Genomic DNA, 10077 nt, shown 5'->3' on the forward strand with positions numbered 1-10077 from the left:
TCAGGCGGGATCCTGTGTCAGGCGGATATCATTCCAAATATGCCTCCTCCAGGACTCGACCGTTTGGCTTTGTTCCGTGCGAGGCACGGAACTGCTTCCGCGGAGACCACTCGAAGAGCTTCTCCTGGAAGGAGCTTCCCCGAAGGATACCCCTTCGGGAGTCCGGGAGAGTTGACGAGTTTCCGTATTGTGTTTGCTTGGAAGAGTAATCCGGACACCAAGCGGGAGAGGTGAAGCCTTTCTGTTCATCCGCGAGCTCTGGTCACCTACCGTGAAAGACATCGATAATTCTGCTTCCCCGAGGCCATCAATCTAAACGCTATCCGGAAATCTGGATAACAATTTATGTATATAGTTATGTTGTGTTCTAACATTGTATGTAATAAATAGATTAATTTCAATTGTAAAAGTTGGTTTTTTTTAAAAAGAAGACAATTAAATTGTTAATATAATTAGCTCCTTGTAAAAAATTTGTTATTATAATCTATAAGTTTTTAGATTTGTATGCAAATGTGTTATTTAAATCATAGTTTTTAATTTAAAATAAATATAAATTAATTTTAAAAAAATTAAAAGTATAACTTTTAAGGGTACACATTGGGTGTCCTAAAAAAAATTCGTTGCCAGCAACAGTGACACCTATTAACTGTCGGCATTACCAGCAACGGCGACACCTAATAACTGTTGGCGTAGCTAGCAACGGCGACACCTAATAACTGTCGGCATTGCCAGTAACGGCGACACCTAATAACTGTCGGCGTAGCCAGCAACGGCGACACCTAATAACTATCGGCGTAGCTAGCAACAGCGACACCTAATAACTGTCGGTGTAGCCAGCAATGACGACACCTAATAACTGTCGGCGTAGCTATCCCTACGCCGGCATAGGCAAATACGACAGTTAGTCGACTGTCGTCGTTGCTCAATAACGACAGTTAAAAACTGTCGAAAAATCTCATTTTTGTAGTAGTGAGTTAGATAAGTATTTCATTATGCTATTTATAAATAGATTATATAACACTTTTTTGTACTTATAAAGTAGTGTTATGATACACTTTATAATAACACAGTTTCTGCATTATAAAAAATAGTTTGCATAACATAATTTTATGCTTATAAACAAGTGTTATTGTCAATGATACAATAACACATTTTTTGTATTATTCTAATATTTGGATAAGCTTGAATTATTATTATATAAGCCTGTACATTATAATTATTTTAATTGCTTTAATTCAAATCTGCTTCATTTAATATAATTAAGACACCCTTAACATTGCACAAATATATTTTTGAGTACCAATTATATGGTTCATAACACATATAACTAAATAATTGTGTCAAAATACATTCAAGATTATCTAAAAAACAATCCAAAAGTCTTAAGATATTCAACACTACCTAATTAACATAAACAAAACATTCTCATAATAGTCAACAAAATAGTCTTAAACAGTTGCATATTTAAAAGTAAAGGTAGGAATTCATGATCTTCCAAATGTCAGCACACCAAAGCTGTCCAAATCAGATTTTCTTTTGCACTTCACTTGTTGAATCTGGTAAATAAAACATAAAAGAAAAACTAATGAGGTCATGAAATATCATATCATTAATCTAAAATAGTTAAGATGGATCCAAGTTTTATCCATCTGCATATCATAAGCATAGACATAAAAACGTTAATCACAACTCATATGTATAATATTTTATTATTTAAACCCTAAGGTTGGGGATGTGAAAACTACCCTTATTCACACCCAAGGCGAGATATCTATCAATATAATCAAACTAATTCAAGCAAACACAATTTATTTGTAAGAAGATAATACATAAATCTAGATAAAATCTAACATCATTTCCCATATAAAGGTTACCTAACCATCTATCAACACCAAGTAAAAAAATTCAAACAACACACAATAAATTTTCTTTCTTATATCACCGCAACACACAAACAAATTTTCTAGAACCTACTTCTCTAAGATACACAAGTTTTCAACCTTCCGTTATCACCGCAGCACACAATTTTAATCTCAGAACCTACTTCTCTCTGAATGAATATTTAAGATATTCAAACTCCTCTAATATTTGTATGATATTAATAAAAAAAGTTAAGAGAACATACTTCCGTACCTCTTGCAATTAATAATCAAGTTAATTAACTTTGCAATGCTCCTTGCCAATTTGATCCACAACCTAAAGAATATAATCAGTAACTAAAAGATTACTACAAAATTAAAATTAAATGATACAATAAGTAAAAAAATTATTTTATATATTAATTTTTGGGTATATATGGTTATCATATTATTATAAGGACTAAGGAAAAGAATAATCAAAACTAACAGTGTTGAATAAAAATGAAGAATCGTCATTCAGAACGGTTCTTTGTCAACATAAACAAAAGCCTCTTTAAATAAAAAAGAAAACAATAAAGAACATAAGACCATTAGCTTGTCTCAACAATAGTACCTTGATTCTTTTAAGTATTGCAAATATAGGCCTTAGATTGTTAAACAAGTAGTCCCAAATTTTTGTTGAAAAGGGCAGAGAATATTTACTCTCCTGATACCATTAAAACCAAACATATAAAACATTGTCTCTCAACCCTCTTCCACTTTTATTGATAACACAATTGCAGTAAAACAAACACAATATATATATTTATACACAGCAAAATATATAATAAACCATGACAAATTTCTTAATTTCTTACTGAAAGAACTTCACAAGCAAGCCCTATATCATACAAGAACAATACAAGAGAAGACTCTAAAAGCTAAATCCTTTGATAAGAGAAGGCAAATAAACAAGCGCACCAGTGGTTAAGAAATTGATAACTGAGCATTACAATGAGATCCTTGATGTTATAGTATAACTTCGACTCACATGATCGGCAGGAACAAGTACAGCATCAAAGTTCTGCTAGGAGTAGATTTTTGTTACAAGATTGTATAAAATAAAATACGTTATGACAAATACAAATCTATAACTAACTAAATAAAGGATCATATTTGATTGTCTATTTATCAAGTTCTGGATTTTCTTCAACTTTTTCATCATCCACAACTATTCATTTATGAGTTTTGGCTTTCTGGGTTGTCTAATCTACACTTTGTTATTATTTATTGCATGATTTTTGGTTTACTGACTTTGTTTATTTGCTTGTGTATGGTTTTATTAGGTGGAGCATAAGCTTTTGAGGGCTCTATTTATGTATTAGATATATTCTTATTATTTATCTTATTGATATTTGATGAGTGCCTGAGATATATTCTCTCTTGCCTTTATTACTATCTCAAAATCCATTGAGCAAAATTTGAAGAAAATAAGTAATCATGTGTGATACCATGTCTGGACCTCTTGAACGCCTCGTTAAGATAGGTATGATTTTTTAGAACTTGTTTTCTTCTTGTTCCTTAATTCTGAATTTTTCTTCATATCTGATTATACACACACATATATATAGATCATCATAGCTATATACAATGAGAAACACAGTTAAATCCTTGAAACACAATCAACTATATATAATATCAATCTTACTCAATATAACAAGGAATGAGACCATTTTCAACATTCTAAAAAATTCAGAAAAAAAAAGAAAAGATAAATCAACTTTTCTCATTGGAATTTGTGTGTGAGTAATGTTGAAACACTTACATAAACTTCTTATAGCCTTTAAATAATTTCTGGCAGTGATATTTCAACTCATCAGTTGACTGCTCTATAGAACACACCTGTCAAAGAAGGCAATTGAATCATTTTATTATCAGTTCTATAAACAACACTTAAGTAACTCTACAGGTTCCACTGAACTGCGTTGAAGTACTTTATAATCTCAATAATTAAACATACTACATGATGTATAAATCTTGTCCTAGAGAGACTACATATGCCTTAATTTGACATATCTATATCTATTGTCCTCGTGTCTTAAATTCTAGTGTATGACTATAAACAACTTCATTATCTAACTTTGTCTAGACTAAATTGGACTGGTCCCTCTTCCTATAGCCATAGCTACCCCATATAATTATACATATATATATATATACGCAAAAGAATATATTGCTAATATTTTTATGTGCTAATAAATATATATGTCTCGTTTACATTATATATGCATGGATATTCTCTATCTAGTTAGCTAGCTAGCTAGATATCTAGCTTATATAGCTAGTCATGATAAGATTATGTAAAGTAAGCCATAATAATATGTATGAATGTATATACATTGGCCTAGTTTGTCTTTCTTAAACTACAATTCAGGGAAGCAAATTATGATATATATGTATATATAAATCCACAATGATGATCATCAGAATTACACATATATAATGTAGTATATTCTGATAACATGCATGCATGTATCTCAATTTTGATTATGTATGCTTATATTTGCGCGTAGTACGAAAACTTTTGTTACATAATATAGAGTACATTATATTATATGATAGTGTCTTTCCTTATACAATCCTGCAGCCATTGGACATGTCAATACATGAGGATAACTCTTACTAGTTTAACACATTTACTCGTATGCACTTTTCTATCTTTTTAGAACAAACCATTTTGGATAAGAACTAGTTTGGTCAAGGAGTTTGTTTCAATATTAACGGAAATATCTATCCACTATTTTAATATTACATTTGCATGTATACATATATAATATATACATGGACTCATAAAGGACTCATAAAAATCTCTCTTGTTTGTTCTTCTTTTTGCTTTCAGGAAATGCAAGCTTTGTTGGATCTAATTTTTGCAGTTAATGGTACGATAGTCGATGCAGCTAAGTATTTGGGGTATGCAATTCTATACTTGTAATCTTTAGGTCCATTTCGTATGCTAACAATCAAATATAGGACAAAAGTTCTGTTTGACATATCATATCTGTAAAAATATGATTAAATACCTAGATTGGATGGAAGTTTGTTCCAAGACTTAGGCTAAATAGAGCCAAAAGATACAGAAAAATTAATTGGTTTTGGTGACTTACTTGATTAGTAAACTCAGTGTGTTATGTGCTGTCATTTCAGTTTAAGCACGTACGCATGGCAAAATGGGGCGGCGGGGCGGGGCGGGGCGGGGGCCAGACCCGACCCGACCCGACGGGGCATCTTTGCCCCGGTAAAAACGAGGCGGAATTCGGGGCAGGGCGCCGCGCCCTGGTATGAATTTAAGTGGGGAGGGGCAGCCCCGTCCCGCTAGGAATTTAAACGGGGCGGGGCTGCCCCGCCTCAATTTTTTTTTTTTTATACTCTAACTCAATTCTCTCATGCTACTTATATACATAGTACGTAAAATTGACATTTTATATGTAGTTTAGAATATTTTTAATTCTATATAAACTAGAAAGAATTATAAATATTAAAAAATATGTTTTATATAATTCATCATTATTCTTGTATTTATTTTGTAAATTTTAAAATAAAATATAATATTTAATGGTGTAGTTGATACCAAGTGTAAAATATATAGATTACAATAAAAAATAATATTTAGGCTTGGGAAAAATTCTAAAATTATAATTTAATGTTTCTTAAAAAAAAAAGTTAAATGGGGCGGGGCAGACCCGCCCCGATTAAGCCGGGGTGGGGCGACCCGCCTCGCTCTAAGAAACTAATCGGGGCGGGGCGGGGCAGACCCGCCCCATTTACATCCCTATAAGCACAGGGGCACTGTCACGGTTGATACTATCAGATGATTCTCTTCGATTCGCAGTGAATGAATGCTTAGTCGACAATCTTTCGAATTATATACTATTTAACTTACTCTCTCCTCTTGCCATCATCTGCTGACTGTTCTTTGCAGTGTGATTTTTCTTTAAACATATATAATATAGATCCTCCCGCTGAACCTACAATATTTGCAATGAATCCTACAGTGAAACTTGCTTTTCCTCTAAGCCGTCTACCTAAAAGATTGCAAGTCTATGCATTACCATTAGTCAATGCCCTCTTCAGTTACTTAAAACATGTTTTAATTTAATCAAAATGATCTCACAGCAATATCTAGCGAAAAAGATAAACATAACCAAATCAAAAGTAAAAAAATAACCAAATCAAAAGTCGAAAAAGTTTCAGGACTCACTTCTAAAGGAGAGACTTCACGAGAGAGTTGACTGGAGCAGAAAGAAGGCTGGGCTAGGTTGCTTGTGCCAAAGCTTCTCATCAAGAATTTATGAGTCATTGAGAAAGAATGATGAGCGATTCAATCAGATCACGGGGGAGATGAAGAGAAATTGAAGAAAGAGATCGATGATTTGGGAGAAACGGAAAGAGCGATTGAAGAGAGAGAAAGAAAAATGTATTTCAAATATAATGTTACTCATTGACATTTCTGTAAAGCCAAAAAAAAAAAAAAACACTCTTCTCACCCCTTTCTCATAAACACATTTTCTCTAGAACCCTAAATTCAATGTGAGATGATTGATTCAAAATATTATGGTCAAGGAATGGTATTTATTTATTTTTTACTGTATGCTACTATATGATTCTTACAAGTTATAAATGCATATAATATATGAATAATAAATCATTAAAGACAATGCTGCCCTAACCCCTAATTTGGGACAAAAAAAAACAAAATTGGAAATAAAACTTAAGAAAAGAAAAAAAAGACATGGCCAAAAAGAAAGAGATCTATGGGGCATAGAAGACAAAAAAGAGTTAGTTCATAGATATCTATAGATTTTTATTTTTTATTTTTTTTATGAAAGTGGTGAGAAGAAGTGGAGAGGACACATGGAAAGAAGCAACAAGAAAGAAAGATAGGTGTGGTCAGAAGGGTAGATAGAAAACTATACTAATGGGCACTTTTAGGGAAAATTTGCAGTAATAAAAATAAAACTTACTTTAAAATTTTAATGAAAGTGTAATATCCTTCAACTCAATTATACTTAATCTAATATTCTCAATGTAAAAAGTTCTGGGACGATTATGGGCAGCAGGTACTTACTCGGGACAGCTCCAATCTCTTTTCTTTATTTCAAACTCGCTTTTGCCAACACTTTTAGGACCATCATGCTTGCATTTTAGGCAACATAATTTTTTTGGAGAAGTTCATAAAATTGCAACTAAAAAATAAAAAGGAAGGCATTAGCCAATGGACTTAAACTTGATGGAATTGCTTGCTATAAATAAGCATGTGGATTCAAAGAGTAAATGGCAAAAGACAAAAGGCAGAAACAAACAAAAACAAAAAAAACCCTGTCCATTTGACAGGAGTACCCTTTATCCCCGACCCCGTTGCCATAATAATACTGATAAAAGTTAAGATCCAAGGAATTTAGTAATAAATCATTCAATACTTTTTTATTTTAATCTAGTGCAAGGAAAAAATTATTAAAGAAACAGAAAATTAAAAGAATGTCACTTTATGAACTTACATAGGACATATCCAACTTCTTCTCTTCATTTCAACATTATTCGACATATCATCATCTGTCAAACTCAACGATTTTTCTTTCTGCTTTGAAACTTTGGCAGCAGGATTTGGAAGTGAAGGATCAACCGGCATTTCACTGAGCTCAAGCAACTTCGAAAGTAGTTTTCTTGCAGATGATTCAACAAGCTCTCTACCAACAGGGTTTTCACCCCCTGAGATAACAATTGGATCCAGAGCATAAAAGAGCCATATACGCACTATATCCACTGTCCGAGCATCTGCTTCAAATTCCTTCAATATTGTATAAGCTCTATCACAGGAACCTCGTAGATTGCAAGCACTACAAACCTAAATCCAAGAAAATACTAAATAATTCAGAAAGAGATGTTGCAATTTTCCTGACTTTTACCTCTCCAAGTCAAAACCATGAAACTTCCACTCAAAAATTAAATGTATGTTAAGGCTGGCCATACATAATACTAGTGTATCAACAAGCTTTTGCATCACATAAACTTGAGCACATGGCTTCTTTTCTCAAAATTTAAATGCTAAAATATTACAAAGAGGAAAATCACATACATCCCCTTCATCGAGTCTGACATAGGCTCTCAATCTTTTAGCTGAATTAACAGCTTTCCTTAGCAGATTAGGACATCCACTTCCAACAATCAGCTCAATATCTTTCATCGACAATGATCTACATATGTAACATTAGCCCACAAAAAAAAGTTAATCCTTTATATATTTATAATGTTAAACCATGAAAATGCTCCCAAGATAACTAGTAAAAGTCCATGAAAGTGTGCTTGTGTTGGTGTTAAGCTCAAGCAAACAACCACACGAGATGAAGAAAATAGATTTCATAGTTGGTTGACTTAGTTTCACACACACTTGTATGTATATACAAACATTGACCAAATATATGGAAAATTGACACTAAGTATGAATAAAATTGAGTTTTTGTCTTGTATTTTCTCGGCAACCAAACAAATAGAGAAAGAAAGAGATAATTTACTTGAGAACATCGTAACGGTCACGAGCGAAGCTGAGACAGGGGTCTTTCAAAAGGTTCATATTCTTGTAGAGACTGTCAGCATCATCTTCGACAATGGTTTCTCTGAAGTAACCCTTGGTGGTCAATCGGTCGATGAAGGCCGTCCATTCGGGCCAGGGGTGATGAGAGTCTTCAGCGCCGTCTAAGGCGTTGACAGTATCAACGACAGTGGGGGAAAAATAGCTACTACTGGTGGGGAAGCGCAAGGATTGGGATTGGGATTGTGAAGGAATAAAAGGTTTTATCGAGTAGATAATGGAAGGGTGTAGTAGGGATGGAGCTTTGTGTGAAAAAATAATTAGTCTGAAAAAAAAAATATAAGTGGCGGGCTCCCAAAATAAATTACCACCCTTTTTTCTATTACTTTGCCACATATAATACTTTTTCATTAGTATTATATTCATATGTTATGAAAAGGGTTATTTGGTGTAGTGAATGTTAGTAGCAAAATGATTTTGATAAGAAGAATGAAAGCACTCTATATTGAAAGCAATGTGGTGAGTGGCACCTGTTGGGGTTTTATGCCCTAATTAAAACCCAAATTCTTTGTAATCTCATTTTATTATCAATAAAAGAATAGAAATCATTTTTTGACTTGGTCAATCACTTTGCTCACATGTTTTATTTTCATGATTATTTGTTTAATATAAACTTCTATAACTCCCGAGCATATAGCTAATCTTATTTATAGTGACGTAATCATAGTGGAATATAAATATGATTATATGTTCAAAAATAAGTTAGTCCTAAGATTAGTCAGTGCACCGGATTTACACTGACTTGCCAATCTACGATATGATCTACTTACACATTACAGTGTTATGTTCTTTCCAGAACATTAGCAAAGTAGATAAGATCGGATGTATTTGTTACATCGGACAGGAGCGATATTGATAGTTGATAAGATAAGTAAACATACCGTTATTATCTATTCTAGTCATATCATATAGTTGACCATAGGTCAATTCAATCTCAATTCTGAGTGGTTAGTATTCTAACTGGTTGTATTATTTGAGTTCTTTGACTTGTTCGTTACCAGCTTACCCTACGGACTAGCCGATACTTACATCTTGGGAGCTCGGTAGTATAATTGAGTGGGAGTGTTAATCATAGATATGAACATCTATAGCTTCTGATGAAGAAGTGAAACGATGGTTTCCTTTTAGTTTGGTTCAAGGTGATAAATGATAGAGATCTCATTTCAGTAATTAAATTAGTTTACTGAAATATCATTTACAAGGAACTAAGTGTATTAAGGATAAAATACAATGAGGGATAAAACGGTATTTTAGTCCTATCTCATTGTAGACCGTCTATAGAGGATTGAGAGAAAATTATGGTTGTAACAATGGATAATTAATAGCGTATCTATATTTGTTATAGAGCGTTCTATGAATTCAAGAGTGCAATTCCAAGTCTATAGTGGAGTCACGAGGAATTAATAAGTTAGTAAATTTATTTGTTAGATTTATGATAACTTATTGGAGCTTGATTTCATAGGCCCATGGTCCCCATTGCACCTTGGATAAAATCATCTAGATAGTCTCAATTAATTGATTTAATTATCAATTAGAATTATCAAAGTTGACCAGGTCAATTTTGGATAGTTTCACAGAGTTGTGTAATTTTGA

The 10077-nt window shown here is 32.9% G+C and overlaps 1 long non-coding RNA gene and 1 pseudogene across 1 annotated transcript; both read right to left on the reverse strand.

Moving 5' to 3' along the window:
* Positions 1-1311: 1311 nt before the first annotated feature.
* On the reverse strand, positions 1312-2911 carry LOC133825701 (uncharacterized). The gene is made up of 3 exons (XR_009888626.1): positions 2890-2911; positions 2134-2196; positions 1312-1556 (listed from the first exon to the last, which is right to left on the reverse strand). It is a non-coding gene; the product is annotated as an uncharacterized LOC133825701 (long non-coding RNA).
* Positions 2912-6792: 3881 nt separating this feature from the next.
* LOC133828553 (zinc finger protein VAR3, chloroplastic-like) lies at positions 6793-8835 on the reverse strand (annotated as a pseudogene).
* Positions 8836-10077: the final 1242 nt, after the last annotated feature.

This window comes from Humulus lupulus, chromosome 1 (assembly GCF_963169125.1).
Source record: "Humulus lupulus chromosome 1, drHumLupu1.1, whole genome shotgun sequence".
Classification (NCBI taxonomy): Eukaryota; Viridiplantae; Streptophyta; class Magnoliopsida; order Rosales; family Cannabaceae; genus Humulus; species Humulus lupulus.